Raw genomic sequence first — 20,532 nt, 5'->3', positions numbered from 1 at the left:
TACAAAACAAACTACAAACAAATAATTACAAATTTGGTATGTTGTTCATTGGCATGGCTTTTAATTGATAATAATTAAGATATAAAAGAAATTATTCATCGTTTAAGGATGAACTTATTGGTTGATCAGGAGGCGTTTTTATCCATTTTCAACGTTATGCTGTATTAATTTTAAATGAAAACGACGGCTCATTCCGTAAGAAATTTATTATATAAATAATATTTGTGCAGATGAGTGTATATGCTTTCACAGAAATACACCTTTGCGCCGAGCAATACTGGGAAGCTCTGCTAGTAATAAAATAGCGTTGTATTTTCTGTCGACGCTTGGTCTCCTCTGTCCTCCGTTTGAATCATCAGTAACTCAACACTCAACACATGAACTTTATGTTACAAAAGCTATTTTACAGTTGTAGTTACGTTTATTTAGCAAAGTATAACGTCCAACAAAATAATAGATTTTTTTTCTTTTGGGTCATCAAATCATTTGAAAAATGTTTTGAATCCGCTGTTGGATTCTAATGCACAGTTTGGATTTATTTAAGACATCATTTGGATTTAATACATTACAAAATTATTTAATATTTCAAACTAGTTCACACTTTAAATTGGCACTTCCTAGTTTCTGAGTTGATATCAAAATGCAGTATCTATTTTATTGCCACTTAGCCTAGAAAAATGTTTCCTGACTAAGACAAGTTTTAATTTTATCCGAATCAACAGTGCCCCCTTAAAAAAAATGTAGTCACCCTTTGAATCAAAATGTAGTGTCTTTTCTTATTCTCGTTTAATGAAAGGGAAATAATTCTAGAATAAGGCATTAAAAATGTCTCAGTAGAGTGTGCTCGGTTTTCAAAGATCTGATTCTTCGCTCGCATTAAAATTCGACATCGTGGCTTACACTGTTGTTAAATATCGGATTTTGTCTACTGGGAACTGTTGTCTGATAGTAATAAAATGGACCGCACCTGGCGGGAAGAAACAATATGCACCTTATTGACATAGTTGATTAACACGGCATATTTACATAGTAATACTACTTTCTGGAAATTAAATAATAAATGATGAATCAAAACCACTTGCAAAAATTACCTGTAAAATCTTACGGGCAGACAGGAATGTCCTATCGCTATATAAACGCTCTAGAAGCGTTCCTACACTGAAAGCAAAATACCATAATTAGCGTCTCATATCTGTTGCGAATGTGTTCCAAATCACTATATAAAGCAAACATTGAGATCGCAAGTCAATTACAAAGAAGTTAGGGAAAGCTATTTCCTCAATTACTTTTCGTCCTTGTATCTCTCACGCACTCGTTCACCGTCCCAGACAACAAAGATAAATCACTATATTTTTATACATTAGTGTTTGTTGACATTAAGCACCACAGAAATACGTCATCATGGGTAGGAGAATAAATAGACACATACATTTTAATTTGCAAAAGTGTCCTTATTTTTAACTATTACGATGAGTAATCTTCTAAAGAATACGATTATCATCGTAGCCTTGAGGTTCCCAAATTAATAAAAGCATAAATCGTTGGATCAATGAGAATCAGATTGAATAATAGATTGGATAATTGACATTTATAATACATAAGCTTCTATTGTGATGAATGAAAATTCGATATCATTGATCATATTCGTATCAATAACTACATTGTGTTTTTATGAAAACACACTCACACGTAACAACATAAGAGATCTATTCGCCAATGTATGGAGTATTGTTGTCAAATATGGGCTGATGCATCTATTACTAGTCTCTCGCTCCTTGATAGAGGTTTAAAAAAAGACGCATAATAGATCCCGTACTGTCGGTCAAACTCCAACCTCTGTCCCATTGCCCAAATGTGGCAGTCTTGTGCCTGTTTTACAAGTATTTTAATGGTTAATGCTAGGACAAACTCAAAGCACTAATACTCCCTCGACGTAAATACCCTCGAAAAAACAGACAGGCAGCAAAATCCCACCCCTACATTGTAGAGATCCCTAGATTCCGTAAAACCTTCTACTCAAATAACTTCTTCCATAGAACTTTTAGACTTTGGAATTCCCTCCCAGGCCCCTGTTTCACTGACTGTACTAACATGCAAAAATTTAAGTGTATTGAAAACAGATATCTCGCTGCTCAACTCACTCCGTAATATCCCTGATAATCTTGTCTCAAATAGTAGCTCCTTGCGATTTAGTGGCACTATGCTTGAATAAATAGCACAAAAAAATAAGTATCGGATTTAATGAATCAAAAACATTTGCGCAAAATTTTACATTATTTAACATAATCTCCTTCTAGAGTGATACACTTATTTTAACGTTTTACTAACCTTCGTATACTGTTTTTGTCAAACATTTTTTGTTTGACCACAAAATATATTTTCATGTGAGACAAATGGTTTTCCTTAACGCATTCTTTTGTGGTCGTGAAACAGTCAATTGTCTCTAAGGATCAGATCTGAAGAAAAAACTGGGCACTGAAGCAACTCGAAAGCCAATTCATTCAGTTTTCCTATAATCGTAAATAACTTGTGACACGATGTATTGTTTTGGTGGAAATGCAGTTTTTTTTCTTCATTTGTAGACATTTCGGAGCGATTTTCCTCTTTCAAATACACCAATAATGTTACATAAATTTGTATTATTGATAATTATTCTTTTCTTAAGTAATCGATGAACAAAATATCTAGATCATCACAAACTACAGAGGTTCAAAACCTTACTTGCTGATGTTTTTATTTATTTTCGTTACTTTTTACCAGTTTAAACTACAATTCTCTACTCAGTTTTCTATCTTTTTGACCTCGGTATGGTGTGGAAGATCCACGTTTTATCCGTTGCTACAAGTTGGAGCAAAAACGCATATCTGTTGCGCAAAAAAACATTTGATAGCAATGTTCTGAATCGCCAAAATCTTGTTGTCTTTAAAAGACTGTAACAAAACTTTGTAAGAGCGCAGCATTCTCGTACAAAGCTTCATGCCAAATGACAAATGCACTATCTTTTACTATCTTTAACCTGTCTGTAATATCACACTATTTCGATTTATGATCGGTCAAAAAAGTTTGTTGGCTTTTTTATGTTTGCCAGGAACTGTCTAATTTTAGAGATCTGAGACATAATTATAATTCGTGTCTGCACAACAGCATTTAAAATAAGCATACGACTTGTTTTCGTTCATACCAACTCTTTTATCTTTATTTGTTTGTGCTTGTTTTATGGCGATTTTCTCTTTCGGCCACAAGTATCATAATATTTCTAATAATTGTTGCTTCATATTTTAAGGTAGTCTACAAAAAATACATTGCGCAGCTCAAAATACGGAAACCAACACCCTGCTTGCTAATGTTTCGTCTTTGGTTACTATGGGGTGCTTTCACCTGCTGCTAGAGACTTAGCTAATTGTCAGTTGATTTCTGTAACGTGATGAATCATTGTTTTTATTCGCGGTCAAATATGGATGCAATAACTTCTCTTTGTTGCGTTGAAACCGTCTAACAAAATTCTGAATCGTCTACGTCTTGTTAGCGTTAATCGACTGTGAGAAAACGCGCCACACACTTTGAATACAGCTTTCGCACTTACAAATATTCCTGTAAAACGATCATCTGAATCATCTAGACTCTGTTTGATTTAATCGACTGTTAACAAACGCCCATACACTTTGAATATTGCTTTCATGAAAATGACCAATGTACTGTCTTCTGATATATTGAATTTATCTATATCTCACAAAACTTCAATTTACAATCAACCAAAACGACTGAGTGGAATTTTCTGATGTTTTCCTGGATGATGACTGAATTTAAAAACTCATGAGACTTCAACATCATTTGGGTCTGTATAACAGAGTTTGAGGACAGTATATCAGTAGTTAACGTTTTTCTCCGAGAAAGCAGGGCCCAAATAATATTTAGTCATTGTATTGTTTAAGCTGTGTTTTATCCCCCTATCAGAAACCAATGCTTTAACACACAAAATTCAAAATTTTAAAAGCAAATAACTGTAATTTTCCAACTAATTATTCGGTTAGCTTCAAATATTGACACGTTCTTTTTAAAGTTTAGTACATTATAAACATCATATTTTTCTTTTATTAGACGTGCTATATACATGTTAGAGTCGGACCATATTGTGTGATGTGTTATATGCAGAGCAGCACAACTTGACAATTATGCTCGGTGAATAAAATAAAAGATAGACACAAATAATTGCACAAAAAATGACGGTTAGAATACTTAAGTGAGCTCTCGGTTGCCGTTACTTAAATACTGAGTAAATGCTTGGTTTCCGGTTAGATGCCCCACTCCCAGCAATAGTAAACAAAAAGGAAAATTGAAAAAAAGAGAGGTTAGGAAAAATAATGACATTCTTTTAAATAAATAAAAAAAACATGTTTTAATATGATGTAGGATAATTGACAGTTTGAAATTTGACGAAGTATTGACTCATACAGTAATTGAATTGTTTCAACATAATTTTTGTTCGTTCTTAAAGTAAAACAGCCTCCATTTCTACTAGGTAATTCATGCTGAGTGCAAGTTTTAGGATATCACTTCACTTGGTTTTGAGGTAACTAGGCTTGCCGGTAGGTATAGTAGTTATTACATGTTAGCGATTAGTTTGGATGTAGTGCAGAGAGAAAGGTGATCAGAGATCAAACACTTAACACTGCCTGTTAACTATGATCGTAGGAACAGAGAATTCGATGATATTATAATGAGAACGATATTAGACATAACCTCATAGGAAGATACATATAGATACAAAGAGAGAGAGAGAGATAGAGAGAGATAGAGAAAGAAAGAAAGAGAAAGGGAGATAGAGAACGAGAGAGATAAGCAAACTGGTAAAAACCTTTGACTAAATACACTGTTAACATTCAATGCAAAATAATTTATTAAAATCAAAATTATAAAATAACGAAAAGAAGGAACCAAATAATATAAATTCTTTATTTGTTCTTAGTAAAATGTTAATAAATACTAAGATCAAGGAACTGTAGTGGTCAGATAAGTTGTCCAACTTAACTACAATGTTTCTCTTAAGGTTTAGTAACAGGATTTACTTCATAGATTGAAGCATTATAATTTTGCACGATTGGGTCTTCCCCGGAAAATGTTCCCATAAACATAGGATAGATATTCGCAGGTAAGTTTTAAGTATGAATTTTTTCATGAAAGGAAAGTTTTGTGTCCGTCGATTTAAAACTTAAATGACCATAGATCCTCTTCCTGTTGGAAGATATGTCCATGTGTTTGTTTCCATGCATATACTCTACTTGGCAGGTGGTTGGAAAGAAAATGTTATTCTAATTGACCAATAAGGTGTTTTTTTTTCTTTATTTACTCCACTTTAAACACTTAGATTTTGTTTTAAGTTATAGATTTTCTAATTGCACCCGAATCGTTTGTGTGAAACCATGCTCGCGTCTCCAACTGACTTTCATCCCTTCAAGCGCATTTGTTGTTGCTTTTTTTGTTGTTGTTGTTGTGGTTTTTGTTGTTCATCATCATCATCATCATCATCATCATCATCATCATCATCATCATCATCATCTTTTTATTTTTTTCCTTAATATATTTTTTTCTTCTTTTGTTTCTTATTGTGAATTGTGTCACGTTATTAAGTTTACGTTTTACCCGGGAGCGTTGCTGCAGTCCGCAATTTACATGGGTATTAAATACAAGATGCAGTAATTCCATGTTTAGAATTTTAGTTTGGAAACAGTCGATATAAATAGATCCACCCAATCCAAATTCTTGTTTATATTTATTTCGATCAGCTATTTTTTAAAGAGTTATAAGCCATGTTTAGTTTCAGAACAGTTTCCGATGGTTAGTTGTTCTACACAAGTCCTGGGGGTGACTGATTCTCAGTAGACAGTTTTCGAGTTGGAATCCACGGAACAAAAGAGTCTTCCTGTGTTGACACGAAGAAAATATATACGGAGTTGCTACAGAAAAGTTTAATATTTATGGAGAAATTCTGGTTTCTGATTAGCAGAACGTGAATTAATTTGATTCGTCAGTTCTAGTAGCATCGTTTATAAATAGAATCTCCGGACTGTGCAGGATCATACCCCATTAGAGTTAAAAAAAATATTGCAACAAAGAGGGTCTTTCCTCACGTGTCTATATAGAGTATTTTTTCTTTTTACTCTTTTTTTTTTGTGCCCATGTTTTCCTCTTTTTTTAGAATCAATCCGGGCATACCTTGGCATCATTTGTGAAATCTTACACACGCTCACGATTATCCGCTTTATTCGAGGCGCATGCACAGTGGGTATTCATTTTCATCTTATAAGTCTTTCTAGAGTTTTAATTAAGTTACTGATATAATTCTATGAATTTATCTGAACATTTTTATAATACACCTAGATAAATTACGAGTACGAACACTGGCGAAGCTTACTTTGTTTTCGTCATTCTTGAAGGTGTGTGTAAGCCTGTATTAGTACACACACACACACACACACACACACACACACACACACATATATATATATATATATAGAGAGAGAGAGAGAGAGAGAGACATATGCGTGTTTGTGTGTGTGACAATAAGACAAAATTGAATAATTCACAAACAGGCCGTCTTTCTGTATCACAGCTCGTCAGTAGGATCAGACAGGCAATTCTTGCAGCAGAGGTTGAAAGCCGACCTCGTTTTAAACAGTCGAAGCTTCTATCCGCAGTGTCTTCAGCACAAACTTCGGTAAAAGGAAAACTTACTGCTTATATAAATTATATGTATCAGCTGCCGAATAAAGCTCCATTTGTCTTCCCCCTGTATTATTTTAAATGTTATCATTTTGTTTTAGCTGAAGATGGGGCATTCTGCTGGATGCCCGCTACTCACTCAACATCTCATAGATTTTAACTGAAGAGCATTTTTTAAGATTTTAAAAGTTCATTTAATTGCAAATGTTTAAATTTATCACTGCACTTGGTTCACCGCATATATTTGCCAGGTTTTTTGAAATTCTTCTATAATTACTGGAATGATTAAGTTCGTCGTAAAATTCTAGTACATTTGCATGCCATGCATAACGGGTGCGCGCATGTCTTAACATAGATTAATATAGAAAAGCAGGAACTGCTTGAATAACAATTACAAGCGAATCTAATATTTTAAAGTGACCGTTATCTTTTGTATTAAGTTGTTTGTTTGTATTCGTATGCTGTTTATTTCAAGTCGTGGAGAGACAGCAAAATTTACAATTCAACTACTACTTTTCTCTCTGCTGTATCCTTGTCCATCACAGGTGTCGACTGATCTCCTGCTAAACATTAACGTCAAAATTTCGTCTAACAACAACCACTGCAAAGAACCTTTTCCTTCTCAATTTACTAAAAACAAAAAAGAAGCTTCGCGAACAAAGTTTTATTCCTAAAAGATATCTTATGCGGAATGAATTATCTCGAAACTGCTTCACAAACGACTACATTGTGACCCTCTTCAAGTCTAATGTAAACAAATACTTGATCCTCTTGGATAATCAATTCCTCTTGAATAATCTTGTGCCCATCCCACCAACTGTTTCGAGTTCTCCCGCATCGGTGTTGATTGTTAGACTGACAATATTTTAACCGTTTACTCTGAGTAGCGCAGGGCCTTGATAAGTGCTGACCATCAGTATAAATTATATTAAAAAACATATATACACACAGAAAAACAATAAGTATATTCCGATATGGCAATATCTAAAGGATGTACGTAAATTTTTAGATCCGCTTTTATATATATATATATATATATATATATATATATATATATATATATATATATATATATGTATATATATATATATATATATATATCATAGTAGTAATTAGGAAATTCTCGAAACTTTTTGTTATTTAAAAGCTGTTAGTAACAATAATAAAGCTTCCTGCTTAGACGAATCCGTCTATGACGTGATTACCACACACTTAAAAATAAACTAACGCTTGCTATCAAATATGTACGTACAGGCGTATATAATCCACAGAAAATGACAAACATATTTTATGTATATGTTTATGTATTTTTAAGAATGGCATTCGTTCCTAAAAAGATTAACAATTCATTATCAATTTTATAATACAGTTGCTGGGCATAATAGTAACTAATATGAGGTATATTTAGCTTGACTTACTTTAATGGAAAAAGGGTAAAAAGGACGTGGAAACCCTTCGTGAAACTTTAGATCTATTAGATTTTCTTGAGGTGTTTAACAATAGGAAGTAAACATAAAGTAATAAGAGAATCTATATTGGGGGGGGATATATACAAGGTATTTAGCGGGTATGGTAGAATATAGCCAGCATTTTTAAATAGAAAATCAAATGTTTAAGATTTGCATTGAATTTGAACATAGCCAGTAGAAACTAATAATAATAAAAAAATTTCCTGAATTTAATATTCTCCTTTTGAACATGTTTCCGCCTCAATTTTAGATATTTTTTAAAAATTTAAAAGCATCTAATAAATGCTGATCGAAATGAACGTATTGATTTTATACATAACGTTAATTTACGTAGCTTTTTAGTTATCAATAAATATACACACACTTATCTATCTATCTATCTATCTATCTATCTATCTATCTATCTACCTATCTATCTATCTATCTCTCTCTCTCTATATATATATATAGAGAGAGAGAGAGAGAGAAAGAGAGAGAGAAAGAGAGAGAGAAATTGTTTGTGCAGTTTAACGATTGAACTTATTTTCAAACCTTATTTCAAATAAAGAGCATATTCATAAGTATTAAAGTTGTTTACAGCTGTTTCATGTTGATATTTATATATATATGTATAATATATATAATATGTATAATGAATATATATATAATATTTATATATATAATATGTATAATATATATATAATATGCATAATGAATATATATATATATATAATATTTATATATATAATATGTATAATACATATATATAATATGTATAATGAATATATATATATATATATAATATGTATAATGAAACACATTGCTTACAACTGTTTCAAGTCGATATTTATTTTACTTGTATCATGAAACACGTTGTTTACAACTGTTTTAAGCTGATATTTATCTTTCATTGTATCCTGAAGCACAATACGTGTTTAACCAGCGACTTGCCTAAGAACAATATTTTGTAATCAGAAAAACGGTTTATTCCCATTGAGTGTCTTCACGCAATGCTTTATCGTAAAACGATATTGAATTGAATTCGTTCAGTTGTCAATATTGCAAAAACAAACAAAATATAAGTTTATGCGCCATATGTATTTCTTTAGCGCTAGCGAGTTTCGAGTCCTAGTTTCTGGCCGCCAAACTTAAGTTACCCCGAATCTCACTAAAAGAAACCGAACTGATTAGTTTTAAAAAGGGCGAAATAATTTTCCCTGGATTATTAGGCTTCACAAACATAGGCACCCACTATATGGGGGCATTACACCGATGACAAGGCACAATGTTTCCTCCTAAGCATTTAGGTAATATCTCTCCGATATTTGAATACATACATTTGTCAATACATAACAAAGAAAACTTTTGCATTTTTAAATAAATTTATATATATATATATATATATATATATATATATATATATATATATATATATATATATATATATATATATATATATATATAGCCCACTATTGATTTTTTTTGTAAATAAGCAGATGTTTAGAGTTTTATTGCGACGGGCGGGTGTGGATTTAATACACACTCGAGGATAAATATTTACGTCACTGATCCGTAGTCCGATGGTGAGAGCTGCCGACTGTCAATGCAACGGTTGTAGGTTCGATCCACGTCTAGAGAAAGGTGTATGTCTAGCCGCACTGATGAGTTGTGATAGAAGGAAACAGTGCTATACGTGGATCACACACACACACACACACACACAACACACACATACACACACACACATATATATATATATGTATATATATATATATATATACATATATATATATTACTATAATAATTTAAATACCTACAAACACTAGTTTTTCATCCGTTCGGGAATCATCAGTGCGGGGAGTCACGGTTATATCTGGTCAGAAGATTTGAACCCAGCCACGATCCATCTATGGCTCTATTAACCGCAAGAATTACAGTAGAAATTGAAATGTCGAGACGCCCGTCCATAATTACCTAATGATTAAAATATCATGATCTGCGCATCCGAGCTTAAGATACGCACTTACATTTCAACTTTAAATTGCCCAACATTAAGAACCATGTTCTTAAAGGGGCTAACACAGATGTACATATAGTGATAAATTGTGATAAATCAATGCTGTCATAGATTATTATGTTATTGATTTTACCTGTTTCGCGAATCCGTCCTTTTCTGTTCCATTTTCGATCTTATAACGTGATTTCATGGTAAGTAACGATGACCAAATTTGTCACTATCTTATACAGGCTTTCGATACCTAATAGTGAATATGTTCCGTTAGAATATTGAAATATTATAAGATATTACACACAACCACACATATTTTTTATTTAAAGAGTCATTTAATAACATATTACACAAAAAATTATTTAATGTTTTCATATAAAATTTTCATGAAGTTTTAAATGTTATTAGAATTCAAACAATTAACTGATTTTCGACAAATTATTTAATTATTTTGTGTAGTTTAAAATGAAAATAAAAAATGAAAATTAGAAATTGATAAAAAGATTCAAACATAAAACGACATAAGTCTATAATTGCAATATATATATATATATATATATATATATATATGTGTGGATATAAATATGTATATATATATATATATATTCCTATGAGTTCGTTTTTCTTAAAAAAAACTCTTCTATTTATTTAAAAAGAAAATACAATTTTCTTATATATGGATTGTGGAATTGTATTCACTAGCAAAATATGTAGTTAATTTTCATATTCTTTTAAATATTCATTTTAATTAATTCCCTATTAGTTGCTCCGGTTTTCTAATGGGATAGTCATCTTTAGTTAACTATTACGTGTAATTATATTCATGCAGATATTCTACATGATTTATACTTGCATAATATTTGCGTAAAAAGTTTATAGTAAACACAAAATTGTTTCTATATATATTTATGTATACGTATATATTTTTGTTTAACAAATTTTACCTACCAAACTCTCCCTAGAGTTTTTGGTCTACAGAAATGAAACTTCATATATAAGGTATTTGAATCAATGCAAAACTTTATATTTGGGGTTTAGCCCGGAAAAATCGGTGCAAAATTGTGAAAATTAAAAATAATAAAATTTTCCAGGTGAAGGTCGAACTCCGGTATTACGAATGCATAACGTAGTAGCTATTGGTTCATGTTTTAATTTTTAGCTTTAGAGTAAACATGTGTTTATAGCCGAGTCATTGGTGGCAGAGGCAAAATAAATCGTGAGCTGAACGTTTTGGTTTCGATTTTCGGCGGTGGCGCATGAGTCTTTTCTTTAAACTTTTTAAATCATTACTGTATATTGCATCTAATCTATCTATCTATCTATCTATCTATCTAACTATCTATCTATTTATATATCTATAAAAGTGAAAATGTCTCTCTGTCTTTTCTCTATGGTAGTCAAGGAAGACTATTATACAGAAAGGCAATACTTTACATATTCAGACTTTTTAATATATACATTATATATATATATATATATATATATATATATATATATATATATATATATAAAGCAATTTAGGAAATATATCCAGTGTTTCGTGTACGTAAGTAGATTCTATGTAGGTTTGTTGCCATGTGTTTTCTTAACTTACTACCCATATAACTTTTAAGCTCGTTTAAAATAAACACAGAAAGCTGATACATAAAATTTAATATTGCGTAATATCATTTGAGTTGGGTACATGAAATAATTAATATATGAAGATAGAGGAATGTGTGTGTGTGTGTCTCATTTCTCTATTCTAGAATTCTGTCGGGCTGAATACGATTCCGTTGAACACGAGGACCTCAACTATCCAAGCTTGGCCTTTTCTCTAAGAACGAGTTAGTTTATTACCGATCGCCTGAAGCACCTTCACGGATAATGCCGATAGAGCTGCTCGGGTATTTAATGTAAAAAGTTATCCTACTGCTATAACTTCTCGAAACTACGTCTGACCTTGTGTCTGACGTGCTGGCAAGAAATTAAATAATATCTTAAATGGTGCTTCCATAATAAAATATGATTTCAAGTATTTGGAGACAACATAACAGTAAAAAAAAATGGATATCCTCGTCCCGTAAAAGTAAATTGGCTAGTAATCTATGATGAACAAGGGCTGTTTAATTTCTACAGAAGAAAATTCCGAACAAACTCTTGACTATACCAAGGATAAGGTTTTTGCAGGTTACGATGTGGAATACGATGGTTTCCGGTCCCATGTTATGTATTTACCTCATCTTACCGTTTTATTTATAATTTTATTTGATTATATACACGTGTATTATAAATTGCACTATATTTTGCTTGCTAATTTTGATGCTGTATCCTTGGTTTCTACTATATATATATATACATATATATATATAGTCAGGTTAGTCATGTCATGTCATATGTTCCTGTTATATAGGGGTTTCATTGAGAGAGTCTTATTATAAGTGATGCTTAGAAAGAGTCTTATTACACGCGCAGTCTTAGAAGAGTCTTATTAGAGTGTTTGTCGTTGAGAGAGAGTCTTAGAGGAGAGAGTTTCTTATTACAAGTGATGCTGTTGAGAGAGGAATGTTGTGAGTGACTTAGAGAGATTGTTCATGTTATGACGATTCATATATATTAAAAATATGCTCATTCTTAGGTTAATAGATGTGTTGCTATGTGAAGCTCTTAGAGTGAGGAGATAGTGTTCAGTCAGTGTAGATATGAGATGTAGATTCACATTGTGGATATGAGATGTGTATGTCACGACATTTTATAACACAGACATATAATAACAATTCACTTTACCTTTTTGTAAGAATCACAAACACAAAGACGCTTTATCAAAACACATGATGGGTTTATTTCTTCACGACCGGCCGTGGTTTTCTCATCAAGAATTCAAAGCTTCACATATTAAGTTTAAAAGTGATCGTCTCGCTTCTAGACGTTCGAATTTCAAACTCCAGACTCTCTCTGAGTTTCGCACTGACTGCCTCTCTAACTAACTAACTCTCACTTCCTATATTGAGAAATCCATGCATGTCCGGCCTCGTGAGCAAAATTCACGTGTTTCAACATGCGCGACTTTGCACGTTTCCGACATTATGATTTCCCAATAACCTATTTTTTCTTTGATGTTTTTACAAAGGAATTTAACCTACATGTCTAATTTATTTAACTCATATTTTATTATCCACATTCTTTCTTACAATTGAATAGTTTATTTATTATTTATTTCATCAGAATTAACAATTTACTGGACATTCCATTTAAACCTATTGTTCTTTAAAACTTATATCCAAGGTTCGATTTCTGCTTTCTCTCATTTTATTTTCATTTTAAGTAATCTCTCTATTTTTATACTTACATGAAAAGGGGACAGTCCTTATCATGTAACACTACTGGGACAATGTAACCCGGTATTACCTGCCTCATGGTTGGGTCACCGGCGACTAAACTGGTTGGCCCACCAGACTTCTTTGGTGAGGAGGGCGGCTAGTCTCCCTGGACGATTAAAAACAAGGTGAATGAACCATTTTTCGGGGTCAACGGCCAACTAGAACCGTGTGTGTTTGTGTGTATGTATGCGTGTGTTGTTGTGGAGAGGGCTCCCTTAAGCCGTTGTGAAGGCAAACTTTCTAGGAGAAGCAAATCTCTGTTTTAAAAAACCATAAAGCGGCAGACCAGTACCCGCATTAAGCTGGTCTGCAAATTAACTTGTTGCTGGCTATCTTGCTCTTGCTGGTTGCTGGATCTCAACATTTTGAACATCATCTGTGTATAGACACTCCCTCAGGCATCTGTCTATAAAAATAATCCCGTGGCGATGGAAGTCATTTTTGGACTCATGGACTTTTAGTGTCTGAAGGAATGGCACTCGTCTGACAAGACGTTGCAATCATATATATATATACTATTATTATCATTATTATTATTATTATTATTATTATTATTATTATTATTATAGGGTAAACAGTTATATCTGGTCGCTAAAAATAGCTATCTGTTTCAATCAATGAGACTTCCTCAGGCGACTCGGAACGAATGGACGCCACAAAGAAAAATGGAATATACATATATATATATATATATATATATATATATATATATATATATATATATATATATATATATACAAAAGATTGAGAATATAAAAAGGTATTACAAAACAGAAGCTTTCTGTTGTTTTTAACTATGTCTGCTTATATATATACATACATATACATACGTATACATATATATATATACGTATACATATACATACACATATATATGCATATATATATACGTATACATATATACATGCATACATATACATATATATACATATATATATATATACGTATACATATATGTATATATACGTATACATATACATATATATGTGCATATATATACTTATACATATATATATATATATATATATATATGGATACATATACATATATATACATATATACGTATACATATATGTATACATATACATATATATACGCATACATATATGTATGCATATACATATATATATATATATATATATATATATATATATATATATACATATACATTCCGAGCGTATTAATGGAGGTAATGTCGCTTGAAAATAAACATCTCATGCTAAGTCACAGAACTTATGCTGTAAAACCGAACTCTTTTTACTCTCATCTCCTTTCAACTCGCGTTTAAACTTCTGAGCTTATATGTTTAATGATGTCAGTGGAATAAAAAGTATATTTGTATTACGTTCAATACTTTCTTACGATATTCAGCACACAGATAATTCAATTGCTCATGTATAAAAAAAATAGAGAGAGAGAAAGAAAATAATCAATTCTAGTGCAGTAGCATTGCCACAAACACAGCCTTTGTTTAATGATAATTCTCAGTTAGTCATAGTTTAGGGGACAAAATGTGCATATATATATATATATATATATATATATATATATATATATATATATATATATATACTAGCAAAAGTACCTGTCGTTGATTGGGTTCAAAAATAGCCTACAGAAAATGGACTCTGATTTATGAAAGTATGATAGGTTATGAAAAGGAAGGGTTGTGAATTTGGGTTGAATTTGGGGGTATCAAAACGAAAATAAAATATGATGAAAGTAAAAATAAAATAGATAAACCCCATTATTTATTATACCATACCTGATCACACTGAAACACTTATCACAATATTCTGTGAATCTATATTAAAAAAAAACCTTGTTAAACTTTGTGACATATTTACATTCTATGGAGGTTAGGTGCGAACGAACACCCCATAAATTTATGATACCATATTTCTTCAAATTGAAACATAATTATCAAAGTATACTTACGCAAATAGATATGAAAAGTCTTTATTAAAATTTGTGCCTATTTCCATTCTATGGAGGCCAGGCGCGAACGCATACCCCACAATTTTATTATACCAACCCTATTTAAGTTGAAACATACTCATCAAAGTATTCTTATGCACATCTATATCAAAAACACTTGTAAACGTTTTTTTTTTTAATTTTTAATTTTTTTATTTCCATACTTTGTGGACCAGGTGCGAACGCAGAGCCCACAATTTTAATGAACCACCGTTCTGCCAGATCAAACATACCCATTCATGTGTCTCGATACATCTTCTATAATTATATGTAATCAGTTTTTTTAAAATAGTCAACCATATAGGAGCCTATTCACACATACACATCCAGCTTTATATATATATATATATATATATATATATATATATATATATATATATCCTGTATTTATATATAGATACATACATACACAGATATAAATACATATTTAATTATATACATATACGTGCCTGTATGTATAAGTGTGTTAAAGTACATACTGTTTAAGTACAAATACGCGTACTCACATATATACACACATACACACAAGCACACACACACACACTCACATATAGATTCATATTGCTTAATTTTTTGAAAATAAAACCGTTTAAGCATTTTGATAATTAAGTCTACTTAAAAAGTGTGGCACCCTGATATTTATATGTATATGTATCTGTTATAGGGCGAATAAAACACCATATTCCGTTCATTCTTTTGAAGTGGAGTGTGTATCCGTTGATATCTTATCTGCTTTTATAGATAGTGGTGTGGTTCTCAGTTGATTAACTGCGCCTAACAGTGTCGGATATATACTCAAGAGTTAAAACAATGATAAGAATATTCTGCTGTAATAACCCTATTTATAATAGATGGGATATGAAGAGAATCATATATATATATATATATATATATATATATATATATATATAATGCTGAAAATTGGCCATGGGGTTTTATGGGGAAGCTTCTGTGTAGCTCAATTGCCATTGATATATTTACATATTTCGTCACCAACTACACATCAATGTGACATGACGTAGCAAGTGTATCAATGCTGATATTAATAATTCAGCCGGTCGGACACATTCAACATCGATCAGCAATGAATAACTGCATGTATTTACGTGTGCGTAATATATATATATATATATATATATATATATATATATATATATATATATAAATTGATAGATAAATAGATAATATATATACACATATATACATATATATACCTATATGTATATATATGCATATAAATATGTATATATATATGTATATAAATATGTATATATATGTGTGTATATATATGCATATATAAATGTCTATATATGTGTATATATACGTGTATATATGTTTTTATATGCATATATATGTATATATGTATATATATTTATGTATATATATGCATATATATGTATGTATATATGTATATATATATGTTTATATATGTGTATATATATGTATGTATATATGTATATATGTGTGTTTATATATATATATATATATATATATATGCATATATATGTGTATATATATGCATAAATGTACTATATATGTATATACATATATTAACCAACTCTCACCAAATATATATATATATAATATATATATATATATATATATATATATATATATATATATATATATATATATATATATTGATAGATATGTGCGATCGTTGATTTCGGTTTTTATTGTCTGAACGTGTGTCCGTTTATGTGTCGCTGTTGTGTATATGTGATGGTATTCCTAAATATTCTCATACAACCCAGCGCACATGGAATTCGATATAAATATTACTCATGCATTGTTGCCTTCCAGTTTTAAGAATTCATTCAGACATGCATAGAATTCACCATACTTATACATAGATATTATTAAATCTCCAATAACTCATTATTTGCGACTCTTATGACGGACGTTAATTCGTTAAATCATTTTCGTTGTTTGATTCAGTAATTTATCTTACCTGTCGAAGGTCGGGCGAAGAAAACTTTGAAAACTGCAACGTTCCGCAAATGGAGGAATTAAAATGTTTATTAGTTTTTGAATACATAGGTTCAGTCCGTAGGGAAGTGTAGTACAAGCGCATATACTATACTTTATCTTCTCTTTTCTCGATCAGTGAAGGAGAAATACTTCTGAACCGAGGCAATTTTAATTTGTGTCCTAATCCAGAGTGGAAGTGGATCTTTATTTTAAACCACATTAAAAACTTTATCTCCAATCTAAATCTGTCCTCGAGGGAACAATTAAATAGGCATTTTATTCCTTAATAATGCTCGCTGAAACGAATATATGTAAAACTATTAAACTATTAGCATTACATATTAAAAGCGTGCAGTAAATATTATTCGCGGATACAAATTAAAAAGAAATATATAACGTGCGTCCCCACGAGGGCAACAATCGCTTTTTAATGTGAGAAAAGGGCAGCTCCACTAAAATGACCACTTTGGATTGAGATGAATTTTTAAAAAAAAATGCCTCAGTGTAAAGAGATTTCTCTATCACTGATCGAACTACAGAAAATATTTATTTAATTTAAATCCCACAGCGGTAGGAAAGACTAAACGGGAAAGGGACAGGCAGAATCAAGCTTCACCCCCCCCCCCAAAAAAAGGGGACAGTTTAGCTCAGCAGTAAAATAACCTTGTCGCTTCGCCCCCCCCTCCCCATCGTCTAAAATGAGATCGGAAAAATAACTGTTCCACTTTAAACGATAAATAGGGGTTTCTTTGTTTCTCTCTTCAGGTCAACAAACATGATAACAATATTTTATATATAGAAAAAAAAAAAATTCCCGATGTACTATTATGTTATATGTATATTAGTGTGGACACTGGTGGAGCATATTTTTCTCCGTCATTTTTTGACAAGGGGTGTAGATCGTATCACTATTAGGATATTTTCAAAGCGCATTAATTAATAAAAAATAAAAAAAAGTACAATTTACTCAATATGTTTTCTTTTGGTCTGTATTATGCAGTAGAGTGCAGAGGTTAGTGATGGTACGCCCCGAAAATTCGAATCGTAGTACTAAGAAATTTTATATAAACCGGTACGTGTTTTTATATTATTGGATGCCCCCTCCCTTAATTTGAATAAGTACCGCCCTTCCCTCGGCACGCCACTAGTTTTATTGAAATAAGCAACGATAACAACTTACCTTGCGTTTTTTGTTTTTTTGTTTAACAGGTAAACACTTACACCATTCGCAGTTTCATAATATCCGCGAATGTTAAGTTGAAATTTGTCTTTTTCGTTCCCTCAAAGTTTTCGAATAAATCTTTCAGCCGAAAAAGAAAGGAACACACACCTGGTATGTTTCTATGAGGTTTATATAGTTTTCTTTCAATGAATCGACTTTTATTTAAAAGTTTTTTTTTTTTTAAACGATATTACAGCAAATCATCTCATACGCGTCCCAATAATCGTTTTCACTTTAATTAATAAAACGGCAAGTTCTGCACTCAACATACTTTCAAATAGAAAGCGAATATCACTTTGATTTAAAAAAAAAAATGGTTGTTTTCAAATGAAAACGCGAAAAAAAAAAAAAGAAGATTTGTTTTCCAACTTTTTGAGAATCTTTTTTTTTAATTGTTTAAAAGAGTTTTGATTTTCCGAATGTTACTTAAAGAAAAGAAAAGTTCTGGTAAATGACATCCGCTGTTAGCTAAGCTGTAGTTTGAACTGCTAGAAATCGCGGCAGTCTTTGTTGTTCATGGTCGGAGCTAATCGATCTTGAGCCGGCGTTTTTCTATTCAGTCACTAGTTGAACTATTACATTTAAAAAGTCGAAAGTAATTTTGAAGTCATGGTTAGAAATCTTTGCGCAAACGGATCAAGCCATTCTTTGTTTGTTTTTCCCCCTCTTTTCGCTCATTTCACCGCTTTGTTATTTTTAGAATCTATCTTGGAAACAGCAAGAGAAAGGTAAGGAGAGAGAGAGAGAGAGAGAGAGAGAGAGATTAAAAATGTTGAAAAAATAGAGAAATTACTTTAATGCAAATGAGTTTAAAAGAGTGATTTTTTCCACTTAAAAGTTTGGTTCGTTTAAAATGGGCGTTTGATGAAGGAGGAAAAGAAATAAAGAAAGAAAATAAAAGAAAGAAAAAAGCAAACGGCTGTCTATTTGTTACTTGGTTTTCATCTCTGCGAACAGGAAGAGAAAATGAGGGATGTAGACGGCGAAGAAAGGTGAAAATGGACACGGAACGCAGCCGAGTCGTGTTTGAAAGAGAGAAGGAAAGAAATAAGAAAGAAAGCGAGAGAAAGAGAGAGAGAGAGAGAGAGAGAGAGAGGCGGGGCAGCAAATATGTAGAGACCACGTGACATATATATCCTGCCGCGGTGATGAATGAAGCGATATCGGTAGTTTTGTTTCTTTGCGCTCTGTGAAATCATCGTTTTATACTTCAGATGTTAAAACTACCGTAATATCCAGATGCATCAGGCAACTTACACACGCACGTGCATGCGCCCGTGCGCACATACACACACATATACCCACATATAGAAAAATATGAATATATATACATATATATATATATATATATATACAGGCACATATATGGTGAGAGTGAGCGAGCGAAAGAGAGAGAGAGAGAGAGAGAGAGAGAGAGAGAGAGAGACAGACAGACAGACTAGGGCGTGGGACATTTAAGATCGATAGAAACTGATGTTCAGTTCGAATCTTGGAGTTCACGATGAGTTTGCTATAACTAGCCACACTGATGTCTTAAAAAGACGGAGCATGTCATAACTATTTTTTCATAGCTTACTATACACACACACACACACACGCACCAGCGCGCGTGCGTGTGTGCGCGTTAGTCGTGATGGGTAATAACTGATGCCCGAATCTTGGTATGGATGAGCTCGCTGTGTATAGCCATACTATATAAGTTATCTGTAGTTTTTGACAATCGGATATTCTAACTCTTAGCACACGCCACAAAGAAAAGAAATCTCAATGTTTATAGCAACAATACTAGCCCCCTAAAAGTTCTCTATTCGTTTTACGGAGAACTTT

General features: G+C 31.8%; 1 protein-coding gene across 1 annotated transcript in view; it reads right to left on the bottom strand.

Moving 5' to 3' along the window:
• The window catches only part of LOC145291285 (corticotropin-releasing factor receptor 2-like), a 641,903-nt gene extending 621,872 nt beyond the window's left edge, over positions 1 to 20,031 (bottom strand). The window contains exon 1 of the mRNA XM_080136936.1: positions 18,664 to 20,031. The gene's annotated coding sequence lies outside the window, so the exon portion shown is untranslated. The remainder of the gene's footprint in view (positions 1 to 18,663) is intronic.
• Positions 20,032 to 20,532: the final 501 nt, after the last annotated feature.

The sequence above is a fragment of the Euprymna scolopes genome, chromosome 12 (genome assembly GCF_053919585.1).
Source record: "Euprymna scolopes isolate OS-2025 chromosome 12, ASM5391958v1, whole genome shotgun sequence".
Classification (NCBI taxonomy): domain Eukaryota; kingdom Metazoa; phylum Mollusca; class Cephalopoda; order Sepiida; family Sepiolidae; genus Euprymna; species Euprymna scolopes.
Note: the sequence above shows the minus strand (reverse complement) of the source record. Positions and strands in the feature narration are given on the sequence as shown.